Source organism: Pseudophryne corroboree, chromosome 3 (genome assembly GCF_028390025.1).
Source record: "Pseudophryne corroboree isolate aPseCor3 chromosome 3, aPseCor3.hap2, whole genome shotgun sequence".
Classification (NCBI taxonomy): domain Eukaryota; kingdom Metazoa; phylum Chordata; class Amphibia; order Anura; family Myobatrachidae; genus Pseudophryne; species Pseudophryne corroboree.
In genome coordinates, this window is record NC_086446.1 from 556,752,532 (window position 1) to 556,779,117 (window position 26,586).

At 44.0% G+C, this 26,586-nt stretch overlaps 1 protein-coding gene across 1 annotated transcript in view; it reads left to right on the forward strand.

The window, feature by feature from the left end:
• Positions 1-26,586, forward strand: part of TOM1L1 (target of myb1 like 1 membrane trafficking protein) — a 319,221-nt gene that overhangs the window by 49,822 nt on the left and 242,813 nt on the right. The gene's annotated exons all lie outside the window — the stretch shown is intronic.

Below are 26,586 nucleotides of genomic sequence, written 5' to 3' on the forward strand. Positions count from 1 at the left end.
CCCAAAAACTCTCTAATGTGATCTCTAACACACTTCTCTTCTGTTTTCCTATGTTCGTTTAGCATTTTTTGGGGTACAGGCTGATTTCCCTATTTTCACCTGCACTTTTCACTGCAAGAATTTTCAGGTGAAACCCGTTTGGAATTAAATAGGTCGAAAAACGGAGCGTAAAATTGCCGCGAATTTGCGGACAATTGAATACCCTAGATAGCATTTTAAGCACAGTTTTAAACATATTTGTCACTTGATAAATTTAAGCTCTCTTCAAAAGTAAATGGACCGTTGGGAAGTTTGCAGTTGCAGAGCTGATGATCTGAAAACCTTTCTGTATCCTTTCATAGGCCCTCTGACCCCTTATGGATGAGTCCTGAAATCACAGTGCACATACATGCCCTGTGTACTCCTAGAATTTTATTCACAGTCAGACCCCCTTCTACCTCTCTCACAATTACACACATTACATACTTACCCTTCTTGCGGTGATAATCTGTCCTCCTCTTTTGCTTCTTTCCGGCTCCCACTCGTATCTGCTCCTTTCACAGTCCGGTGTGGCGGCTCCTCTTCTCTGCACTAGTGCGGCGTGATGACATAACGTCACACCGCGCCGTATAATAAACTTTATTGTACAGCAAGCTGACAGGGATCTTTCTCCAGCAGCTTGCTTAAAAGTAACTGCGGCGCGGTCAGCGGCCTGGGAATAGCAGCGGCGGCGGCCTCCGGCTCCAGGATTATCAGCAGCGGTGGGCAGGCAGTATGAGCGGCCCGGGCCCTCCACTCTCTGTCAGAGTTGCCGGGCCCAGGACAAGCGTACACATCGTACCCCCTTGATGGCGGCCCTGTGTTACAGGCTGTGTTTGAAAAATGTCAGTTCAGAGTTGATTGGTTGGTACTTTATCTCTCTCCACTTTATCACTCTACAAGGCTTTGTACTTCTGCTACAAAGAGTTTAATTATTTTTATGGATTAAGCTGAAGTGAAAACTTTAAAACAACTCCCACTACAGCACAGCCTTACAGTGACAGTCTCATTGGTTTCTGATCTGAACTATTTTGATCAATTAGCAGCTGAGTAGGCATTCAAGATATCTATTGCCGTCTGCATGTCCCACACTGCCAGCCTTTCCCTAAATGATTGTTCCTGGAGTGAGTAGGTAGAGGCAGCTTCTAAGCCATTCTCCCATGAACATTGCAGTACTCTTGGTGGGGTTTAGCACAGTCAGATGTGTTGTTGTTCCTAGGGGACCTGGCCCACTTTGGTGAAGAAGAATCACCGGATACAGGGATAATGTGTATTTTAATTGCGTGCAATGATGAGAGGCATGTGGACAGTGTGTCCTGACATTGGCACTAGTGTGTAATAGGATGACGTCCTTTCACAGCATTTCAATGCAAACGTAGCTGTTTACAATATAAATATATTATAAATATATATAAGATAACAGTTTATTATAAAGGATAAATTATAAAAGTATTCCCTTCTGCTTCAAGGGCAATATCTTTTCAGTTTCTTTTGGCCATATTTATTATTAATTGTTGAAAGGGGATGCGGTAATGTTACTACCGATCGGGATCCCGTCAGCATGCTGACACCAGAATCCTGAACACTTTGAATGCTGCCAGACGAGATTCCGACCTACAGGGACTATTCCCACTCGTGGGTGTCCACGGCACTCATAGAGTGGGAATAGAACCTGTGGCAAGTGCAGCGAGCCACCGAGCCTACTGCCCGCAAGGGGCTTTGTTGCGCTCACACCCCTCCTGCCGGCATACCGCGGCCGGGATCCCGGTGTTGGTATGCTAAACGCCGGAATCCCGGCCACCGGTCATCCCTACCCAATCCGTTGAAGGCACCAATATTAAAGATTCCTTTTTGCTGCAGTTTGCAGTGGTAAGGAATCTTTATGCAGTAGAATGTATGATCACTGAGTCGCTGGGACCAGGGCACCCATATAAAAAGGATTATTAGGATGCGCTCGGAGAATTCTTTAGAGATGGGGGGCCAGATGCATCATAACTTGGAAAGTGATAAAATGGAGAGTGAAAAAGTACCAGCCAATCGGCTCCTAACTGACATTTTTCAAACACAGCCTGTGAGATGACAGTTAGGAGCTGATTGGCTGGTACATTTTCACTCTCCATTTTATCACTTTCTAAGCGATGATGCATATAGCCCCGGGATGTCAGAGTCTCCAAATATCTGTTAAATGTAATTGATCACATATCCTGAACACTGATTTTGTAGCTGCGAGGGTAAGTGGGTCAGAGCTAAATTAGCTGCCACCAAGGGTGCATCTATAATGCAATCATTCCCAACCTCAGTCCTCAATGCACAAACAGGTGCAGGTCTTAGTGATATCCAGGCTTCAGTTATTCTTTTTTGGCTAGCCCCCCACATCCCCCGGAAGGGTAGGTGACTCTCCTGCATCCGGCAGATTCCCACCGGCTTCCTTCACATGGCAGCCGTGTGAAGGGGTGAGGCTAATCATGCCATTTAGGCCTGCCCCCTACCCACGGACCAGTGAATGATGGACATTTCCCCATCTTTGGACAGGGTCTAATGACATGACAGTTCAGTCCCGCCCCCTAAAGTAGGCTTCTGCGTCTGCTCTCCGTGCTTCTCCCAGAGAGGAGACTGAAAAGGTAGGCAAGTATGACCTGTGCTCAAGCATGGATATCACTAAAATCTGGACTGTTAGTGTGCCTTGAGGACCGAGGTTGGGAAGGCCTGCTATAATGGGTGGAGGGTGTGGGAGCACATAGTATGTAGGCTTACCGAACTATCCTTTTAAACAGGGACACTCATCAAATACACAGGTTCTGTGGCTGGCTGACTTCAAGCCTGCATTTCACCTGGTTTTAATCAGCCACAGAACCTGTGTATTTTATGAGTATCCCGGTTTAAAGGTATAGAATAGTAAACCTATGCATATGGGCCCCCTCTCCAGGGTGGTCCACACTGCACATCCTCCATCCATTCAAAAAACCTACCTCGCTGTCTGTGCTACAGGTATCACCAGGGAACATAGCACAAGTGGCATGTTTCCGGATCCCTGATAGTGCAGATATCACTGGGAACATGATGGTATTGGGTATGCCGGCAGTCAGAATACTGACATCAGCATCCCGACACTCAGAATCCCGACATCTACTAGGTGGGGGAAGGGTCGAGCTTTTAGCCATGTGCTGGGCCAGATTAACGTTGGTGGGGGCCCAGGGCAATGGAGGTTGTGGGGGCCCCCACAGTAAAGTTGCTGGCAAAGCCCCGACACACACACACACACTCACTTACTTACAGCATCCAGCGTCCAGCGGCACCGCACTACAGTGGAGGAACTCTAAATGACACTACAGCTCCCAGCATCCCTTACTTCCGACAGAAAGGGCTGCTGGAAGCTGTAGTTTTATTTAGAGATGCTGCACCATGTAGTGCTGTGCTGACGCTACCCCAGGACACTGGCGCTAACCCCCTGTTCTGGTAGCATTGTCCCCGAAGCAGCAGGGGACAGCACTGCCAGAGCACATACTGTCTTGTGGGATCGTGAAGCGATCCCGTAAGACTGTGCATGGAGGAGCTCCTCAGCAGCCGCTTTTAATTAACAGCTGAGCTGCCGGAGGGAGACTCCTCTGAAGCAGTGTATGGGTGCTCCTGATGTGTGGGGTCCTGGGACGGCCGCCCCTGTCGTCCCTAGCTTAATCCGGCTCTGGCCATGTGACTCCAGCTCCATGGCACTTACTTCCCTGCACAGTGCGAGAGGCCCCACTCTAGAATCCTTCAAAAATGATCTCAAGACCTTGTTTACTCAAGCATTTCCATAATTGTCCCTTTAAAATCTCCATGCTCTCTGTATTTATGAAAAGCTTTTCTGCACTGTATTATGTTAATTCTGTTAAGTGCCTTTAGTCCTATTGGAGAAAGAGTGCAATATAAATAAAATTATTATTATTATCATTATTATTATTACTCCTCCTAATCCCTACCAACCCTAACCCTCCTAACCCACAGCCTGATCCTAACCCTCTCCGGTGGTGCCTAACCTTAAGCCTCCCTCCCTGCAAACTAACCTCAATCTTACTCCTCCCACTGCAGCCTAAACCTAAACTCGCCCCCCCCCCTCCCCTCCACACAGCCTAAACCTAACACACACACAAACACACCCGCTTATGTCTCAGCAATCTTTGCTCTTCCGACTGTCGGGATCCTGACTGGATCCTATTGAAACCACCTCCAAATAAAATATGAGAATACATTTTAGGATCCAATTTCACTATAATATACAGAAAAAAAAGTTTTACTATAAATGTTGGGAGCATGTGAATTACCAGTTATGTGAATGTGACCCGCCCTGGGGTGTGCTATAATAGATCTACACTGTGCTATAATAGATCTACCCAGACAGTCAATAGGTCGACGTGCATTAGGTCAGCAGGTACAAAAGGTCAACAGATAAAAGGTCGACAGTAGTTAAGGTCCACAGGTACAATAGGTAGACAGGGTGAAAAGGTCAACATGCCAGTGGTCGATATAAAAATGGTCGACACTAGTTTTTTGGGCCAAATATTGTATATTTTATGTTCTGTGTCCACCATCAGCACAAATGTAGACCCTTGTGGGATCTCTTCACTCACCATGCTTCAGGCAAGGTGGCTCACTCAGCTACCGCTTCACTTGCAAAGGTTGGGAAACATGTAAACCCCCTCTCCCCCCAAAAATGTGTTGACCATTTGTGTGTTGTCCATTGTCATGTCGACCTTTTGTACCTATCGACCTAAAGCACTGTTGACCTTGCATCTGTCAACCTTTTGTACCTGTCAACCTATTGACTGCCTACCTAGTGTCTGGGTTTGTAGTTGGATGACTCCTAACCTGTGACAGAGGTACTGGTGCTTGGAGCTGTACTTTGATGAAAGCTTGATGGTTTGATATAGTTCTTGCTCATGATGTCAGAGAGAGACTCGAGGCTAGGAAAGTTTCACTACAATTAGCACCAGGTTGTTGACTGAACCCAGTACTGGGGCACAGAGTATTAGCCCACCAGTGGTCTTCTCCATGGATCCCCTCAAGAGGATTTGGGTTTCACTGCACCTGGCAGGCCAGTCAAAGCCCCCTGACTGGGTCAGCTGAGCATCAGACTGGACAGGATTGGACAGAAAAGAGTCAGCTGACTGGAACCAAGATGGCGACGTCCATTACTGGTTTTGGGGGGTCATTCCGAGTTGTTCGCTCGTTGCCGATTTTCGCAACGGAGCGATTATGGCAAAAATGCGCATGGTACGCAGCGCGCATGCGCTAAGTATTTTTGCACAAAACTTTGTAGATTTACTCACGCCCGAACGAAGAATTTTCATCGTTGAAGTGATCGGAGTGTGATTGACAGGAAGTGGGTGTTTCTGGGCGGAAACTAACCGTTTTCTGGGAGTGCGTGGAAAAACGCAGGCGTGTCTGGAGAAACGGGGGAGTGGCTGTCCGAACGCAGGGCGTGTTTGTGACGTCAAACCAGGAACGAAACGGGCTGAGCTGATCGCAGTGTAGGAGTAAGTCTTGAGCTACACAGAAACTGCTAAGAAATTTCTATTCGCAATTCTGCTAATCTTTCGTTCGCAATTCTGCTAAGCTAAGATACACTCCCAGAGGGCGGCGGCCTAGCGTATGCAATGTTGCTAAAATCTGCTAGCGAGCGAACAACTCGGAATGAACCCCTTGGAGGGAACTTTGGTTTAGGCCCAAACACCAGGAAACAGGGCACTGTGGAGAATCACACTGAAGATTACACATGAAAACTGAGAGCGTTGTACAACGGCAGCATGTATAGACGGACAACTAATCACAATGAGCAGAGAGACCAGCTGCTGAATACAGAATCCTGCAAAGTACTCTCACAGGGGAATTCTCACGTAGGTGACTAATCAAGAGTTATCAGCATCAGGAAGTACAGACTGCAGCTTGTGTGCTGAAATGCAGGAATGATGGCAGAGGTAAGACATAAACATGAAAAATTTAGTCAGGGTTGTGACACCTAGGCAGTATAGATCTAGCATCCGGATACCCTCACCGTGGTGGCGTCTAATATTATACAGCCATAACATTAAAACCACCAACAGGTGAAGTGAATAACATTTTTTCATTACAAGTTGTAGGATATATTAGGCAGAATGTGAACACTCAGTTTTTGAAGTTGGCATCCAGCAGGACCCAGAAAGGCAAGCAGAGGCAGCAGTGACTAAGCTGTCTTGAGGGCCCTGACACGGTGATAGGAGACAGCAGTGAGCCGCATCTCAGCAATCTGACAGCTGATAGGTAGTCAGAGGGTGGCATGTGGCTGCTGAAAAAAGGGGGATGTCCCGCACACAGTGCAGTGTGTTGGCTGCAAGAGCGATCTGACAGCAGTGAGTAGTTTAACACACTGCACTATCACACAGCTAATGACAAACTTCCAAGATTAGGATCTGAGCGACTTTGAGAATGGCTAAATTGTGGTCTTGTGGGATGTATCCAGTATGCAGTGGGTGGCTCCTACCAAAAGTGGTCCATGGGAAGACAACCAGGCGACAGGTTCAGGACATCCAAGGCTAATGTGATCTCACAGGAAAGCTACTGTAGCACAAATTGCAGCAAAATATAATGCTGGCTATGATAGAAAGGTGTCAGCAAACCCAGTGCATTGCAGCTCGTTGCTTATGGGGCTGCATAGTTACAGACCGGTCGGAGTGCCCATGCTGAACTATAGTTGTCATGTGATCATCAGAACTGGATCATGGAACAATGAAAGAAGGTGGACTGGTCTGATGAATCATGTCTTTTACATTTACAGTACATCATGTGGACAGCTGGGTGCATGTACATCATTTACCTGGGGCAGAGATGAGAAGAAGGCAAGCAGGTGAAGGCAGTGTGATGCTCTGGGTAATATTCTGCTGGGAAACCCTGTGTCCTGGCATTCATATGGATGTTACTTTGACATGTATTACCAGGGCTTAGAGTTGTTCTGCAGAGGTGGTGGAACTCATCACCCCCACCACCACCCCTCCCATTAGGTGAAGCCCGGACCAGTGCTACAGATGGGTCCTCCGTTATCTTGGCTCTTTCTGCGCCTAGACGGAGGTTTAGTCATGCCTAGGCGATAGCTTAGGTTGCTGAGTTTAATCACGGACAGGCGCATTGAGGCGCGACTAGATACTCAGCATGCAATACACATCTCCACCACTGGGTGGCTAATGCTCCACTAGTCCAGTACTTTAGATCGAATAGTGGCTGATTGAGCTACAAGCTCTGGCAAATGGTCATTGATGACTGTAATGTTAATATACAGTCCTGTACTGCATAGTGTACACACAGATGGTGACCAATGGTCAGACGGAGAGAGTTAAAAAAATAAATAGTTTATACAGATACAAACGAACATGTTAAAACACTTGTGTATGCAGACGCAACTAAAGATTGTGTATGCAGACGCAACTAATGTGTGAAAGGAATAATGTAGCTCATTGACTTTAAAGTATGTACAGTGCACTAAATACCGTGCTTTTGAAATATGAGCATCCGAGTCCCCTAAGGCATAACCCAACACCAATGGGAAGGAATCGCTCTTTGCAGTACTTTTACACATGAACTTGTGAATCTTCCAAGCAGTGTCGTGGGCTAGTGATGAAGGCTCCCGCCTGCCACGCTGAGAGTCCCGGGTTCGATTCCCAAAGTGCCAATCTTATATTTTTTTTGTGTGTTCCCATGACATTCACTTTATTATTATTTTTTTTCTGTGTAATCCATTGTAAAACATTCAATGGAAGGGTGCACACAGGTTTCACACAAATCGGGGTAAATCTATAGGAGTGACTCATTCGCTATCTAAAATATACAGCGGTAATGAGCACCTGTAAACATACCAGTAAATATAAATTAGTGTATTCTGATGCAACTAACTGTTCAAGCAACACAGTACTGTAGATCGTCGGCATTAGAGAATCTGTGTTGTACGTTACAAGCTGTTCGTGCTAATTAGTACACTAATAGAATATACTGTACAGAGATACTAAGGATGGTGATTTGGCATCCAGGAACTTAGGGAGGAGCATTTATCTCTCTCCACTGTAATCTTTCTAAGTATAACGGAAAGAGATAAAAGCTCCGTCCTAAATTCCTGGATGCCAAATCACCACCCTTAGTAACTCTGTACAGTATGTTCTATTAGTGTACTAATTAGCACGAACAGCTTGTAATGTGCAGCGGCAAGAATAATCTTTCTATGTATAATGGAGAGAGATAAAAGCTCCTCCCTAAGTTCCTGAATGCCACATCACCATCCTTAGTATCTCTGTACAGTATGTTCTATTAGGGTACTAATTAGCTGTTCATGCTAATTAGTACTCTAATAGAAAATACTGTACAGAGATACTAAGGACAGTGATTTGGCATCTGGGAACTTAGGGAGGAGCTTTTATCTCTTTCCGTTATACTTAGAAAGATTACAATGGAGAGAGATAAATGCACCTCCCTAAGTTCCTGGATGCCAAATCACCGTCCTTAGTATCTCTGTACAGTATGTTCTATTAGTCTACTAATTAGCACGAACAGCTTGTAACGTACAGTGGCAAGATTAATCTTTCTATATATAATGGAGAGAGATAAAAGCTCCTCCCTAAGTTCCTGGATGCCAAATCACCGTCCTTAGTATCTCTGTACAGTATGTTCTATTAGTGTACTAATTAGCTATTCATGTAAATTAGTACTCTAATAGAAAACACTGTACAGAGATACTAAGGACAGTGATTTGGCATCCAGGAACTTAGGGAGGAGCTTTTATCTCTCTCCATTATACATAGAAAGATTAAACTTGCCGCTGTATGATACAAGCTGTTCGTGCTAATTAGTACACTAATAGAACATACTGTATAGAGATACTAAGGACGGTGATTTGGCATCAAGGAACTTAGAAAGGAGCTTTTATCTCTCTCCATTATACTTAGAAAGATTACAATGGAGAGAGATAAATGCTCCTCCCTAAGTTCCTGGATGCCAAATCACCGTCCTTAGTATCTCTGTACAGTATGTTCTATTAGTGTACTAATTAGCACGAACAGCTTGTAACGTACAGTGGCAAGTATAATCTTTCTATGTATAATGAAGAGAGATAAAAGCTCCTCCCTAAGTTCCTGGATTCCAAATCACCATCCTTAGTATCTCTGTACAGTATGTTCTATTAGGGTTCTAAATAGCTGTTCGTGCTAATTAGTACACTAATAGAACATACTATACAGAGATACTAAGAATGGTGATTTGGCATCCAGGAACTTAGGGGGAGCTTTCATCTCTCTCCATTATACATAGAAAGATTAAACTTGCCGCTGTACGTTACAAGCTGTTCTGCTAATTAGTCCACTAATAGAACATACTGTACAGAGATACTAAGGATGGTGATTTGGCATCCAGGAACTTAGGGGGAGCTGTTATACTTAGAAAGATTACAATGGAGAGAGATAAAAGCTCCTCCCTAAGTTCCTGGATGCCAAATCACAGTTCTTAGTATCTCTGTACAGTATGTTCTATTAGTGTACTAATTAGCACAAACAGCTTGTAACGTACAACACAGATTCTCACAACACAGATTCGCTAACGCAGATGATCTACAGTACTGTGTTGCTTGAACAGTTCGTTGTGTCAGAATACACTAATTTATATTTACTGGTATGTCTACAGGTGCTCATTATCGCTGTGTATTTTAGATAGCGAATGAGTCGCTCCTGCAGATTTACCCCGATTTGTGTGAAACCTGTGTGCACCCTTCCATTGAATGTTTTACAATGGATTACACAGAAAAAAATAATAATAATAAAGTGAATGTTACGGGAACACACACAAAAAAAAAAGATTGGCACTTTGGGAATCGAACCCGGGACTCTCAGCGCGGCAGGCGGGAGCCTTCATCGCTAGCCCATGACACTGCATGGAAGACTCACAAGTTCATGTGTAAAAGTACTGCAAAGAGCGATTCCTTCCCATTTGTGTTCGTTTTTGCCGTTAGGGGACTCAGACGCTCATTTAGTGCACTGTACATACTGTAAAGTCAATGTGCTACATTATTCCTTTCACACATTAGTTGGGTCTGCATACACAAGTGTTTTAACATGTTCATTTGCGTCTGTATTAACTATACACATAATGATTTGACATCCAGGAACTTAGGGAGGAGCTTTTATCTCTCCCCATTATACTTAATACTACGGGTTTTGGATGCTTACATATCCCTAGCATCAATAGACCATACTGTATCTGTAACACGTTCGTTTGCATCTGTATATGCTGTACTATTTGCATCTGTACTGTATATACTGTTATACTGTGTGACATACTGTATCATAATGTAGCGTAAGTAAATGCACCAGTAAAGTAGCTCTTACGCTGTAGTTCAGTATTGTATTTTAATGGAGACCACACACACATGTGCATTGGTGATTTTAAAAAGTGACATCTGGTGGATGATCTTAGGTATTACACTCAAAGGTAACGCCAAGCGCTCTGTGCGCCTCCCTTCGACTAGGCACGCCTCCTTGCGCCCAGGCACGCTGCGTATGCCTGATCACGACTAACGCCTCAGTCAGCCAAGATAACGGAGGACCTATCTGTAGGTTGTTCAGTGCCCCCCTGCAAACTATAAATTTGTTCTGTATGTCCCATACATTATAAAGGTTCAGTGCACGCCGAATTGGCATATTGCAAAAATAGGGGTACGGTCTCACAAGGAAAGGGTGTGGCCACAGAATTGTACCCCTAATTCAAATTACGCCTCACAGTAGCATAATCTTATTCACGTTGCCCCACATACTAGTGCCTCTTACACACTTAATGCCCACAGTAATAGTGTCCCCTACACACACAATGCCCACTGTAGTAAGGCCCCTTACACACACAATGCCAACTGTAGTAGTGCTGCTTAGACATACAATGCCCACAGTAGTATTGCACCTTACACACACAATGCCCACAGTAGTGTCCCTTACACATTACGCCAACAGTAGTATTGGCTCTTACACATAACGCCCACAGTAGTAGTGCTGCTTATACACATAAAGCCCACTTCAAAGTAACTCCAGTGTGTAGCTGCACTGCTGCTGAGTATTTCTTACCAGTAGAAGGTACCAGCGCAGTAACTAGTTCTGAAGAATCTTTGGCCTCTGTGTCCATGGGGGTCCTCTGAGAATCAGAGCAGCTCATCTTTGCGTGGCAGGAGAAAGACACGTGGTAACATCAATGCGCAATCTCACTCCCCCACCTAACTCCCTGTACCTCTCACTCCACTATCTCACCTCCTGTGACCCCCCCCCCCCCCCCCACACACACACACACACACTTCTCTCTGTGCTGGTAGTGGGACGGAGGAAGAGCCTGGAGCATCGGGTCCTGGCTGCAGTGCAGTTTAAAGTTGGCACCAGCCATCAACCAATCCTGATTGGCAGACAGGCTGCCAATCAAAAGAAGGGGCCACTCTTTAAATCTGTTGACAATTGCAAGTCAATCACCAATTGCGGACTGCCAGCCAATGGGAAGCTGTGGCTTAGCAGTTACTCATTGGCTGGCAGTCCAAGAGGCATGATTGGCTCATGCCAGATTTTAAAAAAGCCACCCCTCCTTTTGATTGTCAGCCGGTCCACGAGCCAGGATTGGTTGGTGGTCATGCCAATTTTAAACTGCTCAGCAGCCGGCACAAAATGCTTCCGGCTCCACCTCTGTCCCAGCGTCACCGCCGATCGAGATGTGTCCCTAGAGGGATACATTTCCACACAATGCTGCTGCTGTTCCACTGCTGGGATCCCGTATTCTATCCCAGAGCTATTACAGCCTCCACTGCGGCAAAATCGAAGTTATGGTGGGAAGTGGCAATATGTCAAACTGCCCCATTTTGAGCACTGATCCTTACTAGTTGCTGTGGCTGCTTCCAATTATAACTGATGGAACAAAGTTCCACCCCTTTCTGGTCAACTTTAACCCCTGCGTATTACCAACCTTAAACTTTGTTGCAGACCAAGTACGCCCCTTATTGGCAATGGTATTACCTGATGGCATTGGCATCTTTGAGCAGGATAATGTGCCCTGACAGACTCCAAAATTTGTTCAGCAATGGTTTGAGGAATATGATAAAGAGATCAAGGTATTAATTTGTCTCCCATTTATCCAGATCTCAACCTGGTTGAGGATCTGTGCTGGAAAATCAAGTCATGAATGCCCTACTTTGCAATTTACAGGACATAGAGCATCTTGAGTCCTGTTGGAGACAGAGCGCTATCTAAATAAAATTATTATTATTATTATTATTATTATTATTATCTGCTGCTAATATCTTGGTGCCAGATACCACAGGACACAGTGCCAGATTACCGAATTGGCAGAGTTCCACCCAACTCTACAGGACCACTTTAAACTCTGGGGACGAGATTTTTTTTGTCTAGGGGCCTCCACAGGGTTTAATCTGGCACTGACAGGACACCTTGAAAGGTCTTGTTAAGTCATTATCACTCCATGTTTTGGTGGCTTGAAGGGAACCTACACAATATTAGGCAGGTGGTTTTAATGTTATGGCTGATCGCTGTATTATTGTATTCCATTACCAAATTATTCACTTCAACCTGAATTTCATTGCAAGCTAAAATAGTTACATCCCTGGATTTAGAATTATATGAAGAAAATGCTAATTTGGAGCTGATATACTGTATATGTTCCTGTCATTTTAAAAAGAACTCAGCCAAATCTAGTCTAAGGGGTCTATTTACTAAGCCTTGGATGGAAATAAATCCAACGGAGATGAAGTCCCAGCCAATCAGCTCCTAACTGCAATGTCACAGGCTGGGTTTGAAAAATGACAGGAGCCGATTGGCTGGTACTTTATCTCTGTCGGATTTATCTCCATCCAAGGTTTAGTAAATAGACCCCTAAATCTCTTAAAAAGTTCAAGATTTTTATACTGTATAATAAATATGTTATGGAAATATAACATATTTATTGCATCTACATATTTTATTCTGTATACTTCTCTATTGTTGGACAATTGCACAGTACATTTTTCTTTTTTGGATGCAATTTTCAATAGTTATTTGTATTTGGCATGAGGAAACTAAAAGCATATTGAAGGCAAATATTTAAATTACAGTTGAATTGTATAATGATAATATTTAGTGCTTATGTCATGCTGAGCTGCCCAGCACCCTTTAGCACAGTTACAGAAACAAAGTTGCATATGATCAATATAAAACATAAACCGGGTGGTTTTCAGTATGCCGACTGTCGGGATCCCGGTGCACAGTATTCCGGCGTCGGAATCCCGACAGTCGGCATACCAACACTTTTTCTCCCTCGTGGGGATCCACGATCCCCCTGGAGGGAGAATAAAATAGCGCCCGCAGCGCGGCGAGCGCAGCGTGGCGAGCGCAGCAAGCCCGCAAGGGGCTCATTTGCGCTGCCACAGTGTCGGTATGCCGACGGTCGGGCTCCCGGCGCCGGTATGCTGGTCGCCGGGAGCCCGGCCGCAGGCATACCATACTACACCCCATAAACCACCTGCTCGCCATTCAAGTGTTGCTACTATTTTACTTTGCTATTTAATGCTAGAACACAAATAACTCAGGACCCTTTTCAGGTTGGATCACTAATCTTGCTAGAAAGCAGTTGCTACGATCAAATAGTTGCCACCCAGATATAGAGAAAAAACACCCATTGCAGACATTGTGAATGCATGATAATTATCGCATAAACATACACAAGTACCAGAAAATCGAAGAGTTTTTCCATCTGCGCCAGGCAAGGTCATCCACAATTCGGCATAAGCAAGAGGCTGGAAGTGGTCTTCGTTGACGTCAGAGACCCACCTGCCATGTTTCCTTCCCCTAAACGCTGGCTTCCTGTTAATCAAAATGTGATTGCATTAAAGCACAATGCGTTTGCAGAAATAATAATAATCCCGCTAAACGTGGGAGTGCACGCTCAATGCTATTTTTTTTCTCAGATTTTGCGATCCAACCTGAATAGGGTCCTCAGTACATAAGTAGAGGCTGCCATGGGATCTAGCATTGCCCCATTCAATATTTTCAATACTTAATGCATCGGAACTAGTGGCTTTTTTTAAACTACACATTATCATTGTAAAACTTTTATTTTTAAATATAATACCAGGATTTTAATGTTGGAACAAATACTTGATAATAAAATAAAGAGTGTCTCCTTTGTCTTTATCACATTTATCATAAGTACATATTTGTATTCTACAGTGTGATATTGGACAGATTTGTAATATTGTATTTATATAAGATGCTTTAACTCTAACATTAGGTTCTTTCTCTTTTCCTTCCTCATAGATAATAAAAACTAGATAAGAAATTCCATGCAGCTTTATTGGCCTTGTTTTTCCAAGTAAATCAAATAACCACAGATCAGTTTTATATTGCTTTATACTAGTACATCGATATGAAATTTCCTGTCTTTCATCTTGTCTGCTGTTTGCACAGACTTAGGACCTGGTGGAAGGAGGGATGGGGGGGCAGGTGAGACTTTCTGTTTCTTATTATGACAAAAACAAATATGTTACTGTTCTCTGAGATTAGGTCATATTTTCCTTATATAAAACTTTTGCAGTTTTCAAGACATTTAGGCAAGTTCTTTCTAAACTGATAGGGGTATACATTATATATCAGGATTCAAAGAACTTGAATTAAAGCTTTTCTTATTATATAGTTTCCCCTCTATCAAACAGGAATAGAGTATTTTTTTTATTAGTGTAATGCTTTTTACGATCTTTTCTTGCAGAAAACAGTATCATAGCCAAAACTATGTACTGTAGTGTCATTCTTACATTCACATTACTGCAAAGTGCACCAACATAAAAGGCCACTGTCAGTTGTTGGCTGTGGGACAAAATATTCCACAATACTGGTCAAGCTGGATTCTGGTTCTTCTGATATGGCTGGACCATTTTTGTTCAATGGTTTGTTTCTTGTTTTTTTAATTAATATTTTACATACTTACAAAATGCCCTACAAATGCAATTCACTTGATTTCATAGAACACAAATTCATCATCCAGAAGCAAGATATTGTTTATTGTAACCTAACTATAGTAATTAACCACATGCTTTTAGCCCATAGGCCCTTCCTGGCTGCCCTGTGCTTTTGGTGATCATAGTGATACATTTACACTTTCAAATAGTAAAGTACAGTACACATTTAAGCAAACTATTATTTAAACAAACTGAACAGTCAAATCATCCATTTTTTTTTTAATGAATTTTTTTTTATTTTCCCTGAAATTGATTTTATAAACACGTTCTACACAGCAGTTGGACTTGTTATAATAATTGAATGAACTATTTTTGTTTACAACCATTCAAAACACTGCTGATCGTACTAGAGCAGATCCGGTACTTACATGCCCTCCAACATTTTACACATAAAAATTGACACAAATTAGGAAAGGGGGCGTGGCTATGGGTAAGGGGGGGGGTTTGGTCACGCCCCTTTTCCTATACTTTCAATGGAAGTTTGGAGAGCTAAAAATCAGTACAGACCATAGAAAAGGTACTGTACCTGCCAAAAAAAGGTACAGTTGGAGGGTATGCACTTACTGTATGTACTCTGTGCTGATCAGCAAGCCCCGGTCTCTCTGTGTGGCTGGACCAGCTGATTATGCCGTCGACCCAGTCTGGCCCTATCTCAGGGTGAGTGTTGTACTGTAAGAAACACAGCAATGTGCTTATGTAATAGAATATTGTTTCTTTTCTATAATATTCTGTAATATGCTCAGCAAAAAGTTATGTATATTGTGCCATACATATTATTTTTTTACGGTATGTATAAATAGCAGACTTCATTCTATATATAAAATGCCTTACTACAGTGTAATTAAGACCTTCATTCTAGCGGCTAGTATAAAATATAGATCTCTATTCTAGTGGCTAGTGTACACTGCAAATTCATTGAAATGACAATGCATTTATACTGTATAATTAGTTTGCAAAACAAACCCATTTAGATAGGTAATGTATTTGATCAGGTGGTCAGCACACAACATGGCTCCCATCCAGTCAGCTAGCATACTACAATAGGTTCTGAGATTATGAAAGAAGCATTATGTTGGAGAGAGGATGCTTCTAAATTTAAAGCTGCAATCAATTGGCTGGTTTTGATTTATACAGTAACTTATTGCTGCTTTAAATTTAGCATTGAATTTATGGAAATCATGCCAGTTCTGTAATCTCACATCTATTACATAACCCCCACAGACTCCAAGCAGTTTGCAAGTGTACTTGCCTCCCCTTGTGTTGCTTCTATTTAAAACTTAGGGCCATATTCAATTAGCAGTAATAACGGACTTTTCACGTGAAATGCAATTACAGCCTATTCAATTATCCTGGAAAATTTATCGGTGATCATGTTTTCACTAATTTCACTTCACCTTCTCTGAAGCAGGTGAAAAGTTGGGAAAAGTCACTATTTTAAGGTAAAAATGTTTGGATATGGTACAGAACTCCTGGGACACCCCCCTTTATGACTAATTAGGCACGTTGAAGTTTTTAATTATTTTTAATTGGCCAATAATGACATGTCATTTTTGGGGTGAAGAAGTAAAAAGTGATGGAAATTGGGGTTCAAGGTATGGGACAGGTATATTGGGGTGCTTTATGAGTGGGACAGGTGTTTTTAGGCTTGCAGATGGGAGTAATCGGTCTGTTTCCACTTTTTTTTAAAGTACCCTAAAATGACCCAAATATATACTTATACCCATTTTCATGTACCCCAAATTTAGTGAGAGCATTTATTTTGCTCAAAAAAACTTGCTTTCTATCATTTTTTGCATTTAAAAAAAAATGCATATAACCGCCATTTCACACAATTTAAGTCCCCAAAAACTCTCTAATGTGATCTCTAACACACTTCTCTTCTGTTTTCCTATGTTAGTTTAGCATTTTTTGGGGTACAGGCTGATTTCCCCATTTTCACCTGCACTTTTCACTGCAAGAATTTTCACGTGAAACCCGGTCGGAATTGAATAGGTCAAAAAATGGAGCGTTTTCGCGGCAATTTTCGGCCGATTGCCGCGAAAAATTTTCGGGCGAAAAATTGCCGCGAATTTGCGAAAAATTGAAAAAACGGAGCGTTTTCGCGGCAATTTTCGGCCAATTGCCGCGAAAAATTTTCGGGCAAAAAATTGCCGCGAATTTGCGGATAATTGAATACCCTAGTTAATGTTTACTGCTGGTTCCTGAATCTGCTCACCATTACTGAATAATAAAATGTAATTCCCCTGACCTGCTGTGCCATACATTAGGCTACCAGAGATACAGAAAGTGCAGAAAAAAAATCATTGCTATCTGCATATGAAGTTGTGTATCCTCTGGATTTAACTCAAGTATTGAATACAAAGGTACAAAGTTGGAGTGTTAACAGCAAAACGTGGATGATGTCTTGCCTAGGCAGGCATGGCGAGTAATTAACATCCCTTCTAGGACTCTTATTTGTCACATTGTTTCTTGTTGAATAGTATGTACTGTACCTCCCAAGTACCTGTATGCATCTCATAGCTTTCAATAGAATGTGAGCATTTTCATTTTAAACCACACAGATGTGTGCTCATACATCTTGCCTCAATACACCACGCAGCGGGAGATGCCTGGCGTGAGTGAGCCGACAGGTCCTACTATGAGAATAAGACACACAAGCAGACTCTGCTGATTGCAATGATATGCGTCAGACTCATGCCTATATTCTGTGTTCGGCCGCGCATGTATCTACATACTAAATGCTATTTAGCATTTCGTACACAGATGCAGCCTGCAGTTGCATACAGGATATAGGCATGCAGCATACCATTTTAACAACTTAACTGACAATTTTTTCCCTGCAAAACCGCTCAGATATTGTCTGTTTTTTTTTTTTTTATTATTACTTATGAACATTTAAAAAGTATTTTTAATAATATATTAAAATCTTTTATATAAAAAAATATATCTAGGGGGTATTTTGCACCCCCCCCATCCCCCCATGTCCATGTGCCCCCATTATAAAATACTATAACACCCCCTCCCCCGTTGGCAATATACCCTAATAATAGTAACCCCGAACTTCTGTAGTAGCAAAAAAAATTCATGCATTATAAACCCCCCACCCTCAAAAAGCCCCTATTTTGCAGTGCACCCCCCATACCCACTCTGTGACCAATGTATTTTTGTATTATTATTTTATCCCCGTCCCCCCAGCATCATTTATCTTTTTTATTTGGTGTTCACCCTCCCCCAAACCCATTTGCTATTTATTCCGCCCCCCCCCCCCCCCTTGAGGGTTCCCCACCCCCATAGGCATACATGCACAACCTCCCCCCCATGCGGAGCGCAGCGGATCGTGTGTCAGTGGGGACTGATTATTATTCCCCCCTGCTGCAGCTGATTTCTGCACACAGAGATCAGTCAAAATCTGTTGGGAGAGGACTCCCTGCACTGTGCTTCCCAGAACATTGCGCTCCAGAATACCAGCTGCACCACATTCTGGGGTGCGATTCTAGAAACGATGTTGGCGGTCAGAGCAGGCACATCACTCCAAGGGATCCAGGCAGCCAGAGGAGATTCGTTCTGCAATTATGCAGAACGCATCTCCTCCTCCACACGACAGGGGACACGGCGGACAGCACGTTGCAGGTGATGCAACCTGACCAGGAATTGTACACCTGGCTCCGGTCATATTACTTGCGACAATGCCAGGCTAGTGGCAAAAGCTGCTTGTGCATCCTACTCGCATAATTTCATTACTAAGATGCATTTTTATGGAAAAGTCGCACAAAAAGACACTCGAATAGAAAGCAACAAGAGGAGTAATGGCTCCCAGTCACATGTGAAACAAACTATAAAATGTGTTTAAGGAAACTAAAGGTGTGTACACACAGTGAGATAAATCCTTTGATTTTGACTATATAGTCAAAATCGGAAGTAAAGTTATTGCAAATTGCAAGGTGTTAAGGGCCCTACACATGTAAAAATTTCACTGAACGATATGAACGTTCATATCGTTCAGTGTTTAGGCACCAGCGATGAACGATGCGCGTCCCCGCGCTCGTTCATCGTTGGTCCCGGGTCGCTTATGCATGCAAGCCAATATGGACAATCTCGTCCATATTAGCTTGCACTGCTATAGAGCAAGGTGAGGGGGGAAGTGAAGAAACTTCACTCCCCCCATCACCTCCTTTACCCCCTCCCCCACCGCCGGGTCGCCCGTCAGGCAGCTTGGCACCAGGTCGTCGAGTGTGTAGGGCACATTAGGTAGCTTGAGATCCCGATTCGATCCCGGTGCGTGGTCCCGCGGGTTCAGGCAAGTCAATCTTGACTATCTAGTGTACTATCTAATACAAAGTATAGTCAAAATTGGCACTTAGTCAAAATCTTACAGTCAAAATCAATGCTTCTGGGCTCTGGGGGGAGTTCAAGGGAAATCGCATAGTCAAAATCGGGCATAGCAAGGATCTCACCATGTGCATGCACCTTATGGCTCAGATTTATTAAACCTTGGAAAATAATTAATTGCATGCTGATATAGTACCAACCAATCAGATCATAACTGGCTGTTAGGAACTGATTGGTTGGTACTTTATCACCATGCAATTTATCATTCTCCAAGGCTTGATAAATCTAGACCTCAGCACCTATAAGATACCTAATCAGTGACCCTGTCAGATTAAAGGATTGTGTTCCCAACTGACAGACTACATATGTTCTACTATATTAGAAAATAATGGTGCCAGTTATATTCCAACAGGACAGAATTAAGCAGGATGAACAGGTTATTCCAGACTGTGTAGCATTTGACAATGAACTGTTATTTGGCACTGTTTCCCTTGTAACATTTGCCATCATCCAGTGTTTGCAGTCAGTGTACTAGTCCCTTATTACACTGTATGTTAAGATGATAATGTTAGGACTGCTTGGTATTGGCTGTGGCATTTAAGGAAGAGATGGGACTGATTTGGCTCTAGCAACAATGACAATAAATTACAGCAGCATAAATGTCAATTTGGTGGGGCAAATTTGTAGTGTTACTCTGTGTGTGCACTCCAGCCTCATGCCCTGTCACTCACAGACAAACTTTATTGCGCTGCCCACTGGCATCTATGCAGGCACTGCTGCCCCCATCTCTTTCTCTCTCTGCTTGTAACTTGCTGTTTTATGTCAGACATGACAAACTGCATCCTTCTGGCGGTAAGGTAGTAGGGGTACAGTGTACAGGCTGCTTATGTCTTAATGGTATGCCATAGATAGTGATACCACCATATTTGCACCACTGATGATATCATGAGAGTGATGCATGTATAATGTATATAAAGGGTGTTGAATCGAGCTGGTACAGTAGGTGGAAGCATAACAGTGTGAGGCAATTTTATTAAAGGTCAGTTATTGGTTGATATATAAACTGACCAGGATTTATGTTGATAGATTTTGGTGTTCTAAAGTTTGTCAGTTTTGACTTAAAACCAACCTACAATCGACCCAAAACCAGAAACTGCTTTCCTATTGGCCAAAACCTACCACATGTTATTTTTACATCACAGCTTTAGAAAAATAAATAAATAATTAGCACCTCTGAGGAAATAGCAAGAGCAACAGTCATAAGGGGAAGTGATGGGAAATTGCAGGGTGATATTCAATTGTCCTGTTTTTGCACTGAGCGCGTCCATATCAGTCGGGTTTAGCCACGTAAAGCAACAAAACCAAACTAAACGAATGGGAGCGACATGAAAAGCCCCATTTGGGTAACCAAATGGGTCACTTTCTGCGCATTTCAGCTCGCCACGCCGGGGGTAGCGAGCTGTAATGAAGTTCTCGTGCCCATCGGCAGCAACTTTTGAATAGCTGCCAGCGGGAACCCGCAAAAAGAATTGAATGTCGCCCACAGACTGTATCCCCTGTGTAGACATAAACCACAAACAAACATACAAATAACATATTTTCAAATGCAAGTTTTTCAAAATATAATATACTGCACTTGCCCAGCAGCCATCCCTTGGGCATTTGGTCAGCCCCAAATTTATCATAGAGGGATGACGTACTGAGGATGTAGGCTTAATGACAAGAGCCAGTTACTCTAGCACACCTATACTTTTTTGTTTTGTATCACACACCACCTACACATTCATGAAACAGGCATGATGTCCACTGATGTATAGATGAGCACTATTCCTAGGTGTTCTCAGCCCTACTATATGTCTGTGTAGTCTGTAACTCCCAGGACATTAGGCATGCCACCATAATAGGCTACACTTACTTCCTGACACTGTGACTCCTGGATCGGAAAGTAGATGTAGATCTTACTGATGGGGATGGCTCCCATTACCTGTGGAGGTGCCTGCTAAAAGTAGCCTGCGATATGCCTAGCACTTTACCAGAAACTGACTGAAAGAAGCAAAAAAAAAATATATATGCAGAACACACAGCGACTTGTGCAGGCCTGATACAGAAGGTGACTGTGTCATGTCTGGCTCAAGCTGAGTTTTAATGAGTCATGAGGCGGGACAAATTTATGACCTTGTCAGCAGACAATGCACTCATATGTAACTGCATGTAGAACTGTGTAGGCTCTGTGGTACCTCAATGAGCTGTATCGTTTCTCTGATTCCGGTTCCTGGGCCCTCTCAGTCAGGTGGTGATGTGCATATATCAGGAAAGTGCAGAGCATACCATGGCCTTTTAATCAGCGGCAGCTCCTACCTTTTATAGGTAGGTGGGCTACCGCTACCCACGCCACTAAGGTGATTAGTCAGAGTCTCGTGTAACGGGTCCCAGCGCCTGCGCAATGGAGCTGACAGGCACCAGGTCCCGGTACATGCGCCCAAGCGGCAGCTCGAGTGCACATGGTCATCAGTTGCAGCCCATAGAAGCCAGCTAGGCAGGGAGTGGCTTCCTAAAGGAGGCCAGGTCTAGCAGTCATGGAGGGAGGAAACACCTCCCAATAGGACTGCCTGTCCAGCGGGTGACTGGCAGGCAGGACTTCCAAAAGGAAGTCGCTGCCAGTCACAGTTAAGCCAGTGGAGTCACATAGACTGCAACTGGCTTAGCTGAGCTCACTTAAGTGACAGATTTTACTGGTGGGGGGGGGGGGGGGGGGGGGGGGGGCTGTCCTGCCACTGCTTTTAATGATATATCTAATACAGTCAAAGTACTTGTTTCCCTTCTAATAGGCAACATAATAAGTTTGGGGCAATAGAAGCTGGCGTAGAAGTCAAACACACATGTCAGTTAAAAGTAGAGATGAGCGGGTTCGGTTTCTTTGAATCCGAACCCGCACGAACTTCACTTTTTTTTTCACGGGTCCGAGCGACTCGGATCTTCCCGCCTTGCTCGGTTAACCCGAGCGCGCCCGAACGTCATCATGACGCTGTCGGATTCTCGCGAGGCTCGGATTCTATCGCGAGACTCGGATTCTATATAAGGAGCCGCGCGTCGCCGCCATTTTCACACGTGCATTGAGATTGATAGGGAGAGGACGTGGCTGGCGTCCTCTCCATTTAGATTAGATTTAGAAGAGAGAGAGAGAGAGAGATTGCTGTGATACTGTAGATTAGAAGAGAGTGCAGACAGAGTTTAGTGACTGACGACCACAGTGACCAGTGACCACCAGAGACAGTGCAGTTGTTTGTTTTATTTAATATATCCGTTCTCTGCCTGAAGAAAACGATACACAGTCACACAGTGACTCAGTCTGTGTGCACTGCTCAGCCCAGTGTGCTGCACATCAATGTATTGTATATAAAGCTTATAATTGTGGGGGAGACTGGGGAGCACTGCAGGTTGTTATAGCAGGAGCCAGGAGTACATGATAAATAATATTATATTAAAATTAAACAGTGCACACTTTTGCTGCAGGAGTGCCACTGCCAGTGTGACTAGTGGTGACCAGTGCCTGACCACCAGTATATTAGTAGTATTGTATACTATCTCTTTATCAACCAGTCTATATTAGCAGCAGACACAGTACAGTGCGGTAGTTCACGGCTGTGGCTACCTCTGTGTCGGCACTCGGCAGGCAGTCCGTCCATCCATAATTGTATTATAATATATACCACCTAACCGTGGTTTTTTTTTCATTCTTTATACCGTCGTCATACTAGTTGTTACGAGTATACTACTATCTCTTTATCAACCAGTGTACAGTGCGGTAGTTCACGGCTGTGGCTACCTCTGTGTCGGCACTCGGCAGGCAGTCCGTCCAACCATAATTGTATTATAATATATACCACCTAACCGTGGTTTTATTTTCATTCTTTATACCGTCGTCATACTAGTTGTTACGAGTATACTACTATCTCTTTATCAACCAGTGTACAGTGCGGTAGTTCACGGCTGTGGCTACCTCTGTGTCGGCACTCGGCAGGCAGTCCGTCCATCCATAATTGTATTATAATATATACCACCTAACCGTGGTTTTTTTTTCATTCTTTATACCGTCGTCATACTAGTTGTTACGAGTATACTACTATCTCTTTATCAACCAGTGTACAGTGCGGTAGTTCACGGCTGTGGCTACCTCTGTGTCGGCACTCGGCAGGCAGTCCGTCCAACCATAATTGTATTATAATATATACCACCTAACCGTGGTTTTTCTTTCATTCTTTATACCGTCGTCATACTAGTTGTTACGAGTATACTACTATCTCTTTATCAACCAGTGTACAGTGCGGTAGTTCACGGCTGTGGCTACCTCTGTGTCGGCACTCGGCAGGCAGTCCGTCCAACCATAATTGTATTATAATATATACCACCTAACCGTGGTTTTTTTTTCATTCTTTATACCGTCGTCATACTAGTTGTTACGAGTATACTACTATCTCTTTATCAACCAGTGTACAGTGCGGTAGTTCACGGCTGTGGCTACCTCTGTGTCGGCACTCGGCAGGCAGTCCGTCCAACCATAATTGTATTATAATATATACCACCTAACCGTGGTTTTTTTTTCATTCTTTATACCGTCGTCATACTAGTTGTTACGAGTATACTACTATCTCTTTATCAACCAGTGTACAGTGCGGTAGTTCACGGCTGTGGCTACCTCTGTGTCGGCACTCGGCAGGCAGTCCGTCCATCCATAATTGTATTATAATATATACCACCTAACCGTGGTTTTTTTTTCATTCTTTATACCGTCGTCATACTAGTTGTTACGAGTATACTACTATCTCTTTATCAACCAGTGTACAGTGCGGTAGTTCACGGCTGTGGCTACCTCTGTGTCGGCACTCGGCAGGCAGTCCGTCCAACCATAATTGTATTATAATATATACCACCTAACCGTGGTTTTTTTTTCATTCTTTATACCGTCGTCATACTAGTTGTTACGAGTATACTACTATCTCTTTATCAACCAGTGTACAGTGCGGTAGTTCACGGCTGTGGCTACCTATGTGTCGGCACTCGGCAGGCAGTCCGTCCAACCATAATTGTATTATAATATATACCACCTAACCGTGGTTTTTTTTTTCATTCTTTATACCGTCGTCATACTAGTTGTTACGAGTATACTACTATCTCTTTATCAACCAGTGTACAGTGCGGTAGTTCACGGCTGTGGCTACCTCTGTGTCGGCACTCGGCAGGCAGTCCGTCCATCCATAATTGTATTATATACCACCTAACCGTGGTTTTTTTATACCACCTAACCGTGGCAGTCCGTCCATAATTGTATACTAGTATCCAATCCATCCATCTCCATTGTTTACCTGAGGTGCCTTTTAGTTCTGCCTATAAAATATGGAGAACAAAAAAGTTGAGGTTCCAAAATTAGGGAAAGATCAAGATCCACTTCCACCTCGTGCTGAAGCTGCTGCCACTAGTCATGGCCGAGACGATGAAATGCCAGCAACGTCGTCTGCCAAGGCCGATGCCCAATGTCATAGTACAGAGCATGTCAAATCCAAAACACCAAATATCAGAAAAAAAAGGACTCCAAAACCTAAAATAAAATTGTCGGAGGAGAAGCGTAAACTTGCCAATATGCCATTTACCACACGGAGTGGCAAGGAACGGCTGAGGCCCTGGCCTATGTTCATGGCTAGTGGTTCAGCTTCACATGAGGATGGAAGCACTCAGCCTCTCGCTAGAAAACTGAAAAGACTCAAGCTGGCAAAAGCACCGCAAAGAACTGTGCGTTCTTTGAAATCCCAAATCCACAAGGAGAGTCCAATTGTGTCGGTTGCGATGCCTGACCTTCCCAACACTGGACGTGAAGAGCATGCGCCTTCCACCATTTGCACGCCCCCTGCAAGTGCTGGAAGGAGCACCCGCAGTCCAGTTCCTGATAGTCAGATTGAAGATGTCAGTGTTGAAGTACACCAGGATGAGGAGGATATGGGTGTTGCTGGCGCTGGGGAGGAAATTGACCAGGAGGATTCTGATGGTGAGGTGGTTTGTTTAAGTCAGGCACCCGGGGAGACACCTGTTGTCCGTGGGAGGAATATGGCCGTTGACATGCCAGGTGAAAATACCAAAAAAATCAGCTCTTCGGTGTGGAGGTATTTCACCAGAAATGCGGACAACAGGTGTCAAGCCGTGCGTTCCCTTTGTCAAGCTGTAATAAGTAGGGGTAAGGACGTTAACCACCTCGGAACATCCTCCCTTATACGTCACCTGCAGCGCATTCATAATAAGTCAGTGACAAGTTCAAAAACTTTGGGTGACAGCGGAAGCAGTCCACTGACCAGTAAATCCCTTCCTCTTGTAACCAAGCTCACGCAAACCACCCCACCAACTCCCTCAGTGTCAATTTCCTCCTTCCCCAGGAATGCCAATAGTCCTGCAGGCCATGTCACTGGCAAGTCTGACGAGTCCTCTCCTGCCTGGGATTCCTCCGATGCATCCTTGCGTGTAACGCCTACTGCTGCTGGCGCTGCTGTTGTTGCCGCTGGGAGTCGATGGTCATCCCAGAGGGGAAGTCGTAAGCCCACTTGTACTACTTCCAGTAAGCAATTGACTGTTCAACAGTCCTTTGCGAGGAAGATGAAATATCACAGCAGTCATCCTACTGCAAAGCGGATAACTGAGTCCTTGACAACTATGTTGGTGTTAGACGTGCGTCCGGTATCCGCCGTTAGTTCACAGGGAACTAGACAATTTATTGAGGCAGTGTGCCCCCGTTACCAAATACCATCTAGGTTCCACTTCTCTAGGCAGGCGATACCGAGAATGTACACGGACGTCAGAAAAAGACTCACCAGTGTCCTAAAAAATGCAGTTGTACCCAATGTCCACTTAACCACGGACATGTGGACAAGTGGAGCAGGGCAGGGTCAGGACTATATGACTGTGACAGCCCACTGGGTAGATGTATGGACTCCCGCCGCAAGAACAGCAGCGGCGGCACCAGTAGCAGCATCTCGCAAACGCCAACTCTTTCCTAGGCAGGCTACGCTTTGTATCACCGCTTTCCAGAATACGCACACAGCTGAAAACCTCTTACGGCAACTGAGGAAGATCATCGCGGAATGGCTTACCCCAATTGGACTCTCCTGTGGATTTGTGGCATCGGACAACGCCAGCAATATTGTGTGTGCATTAAATATGGGCAAATTCCAGCACGTCCC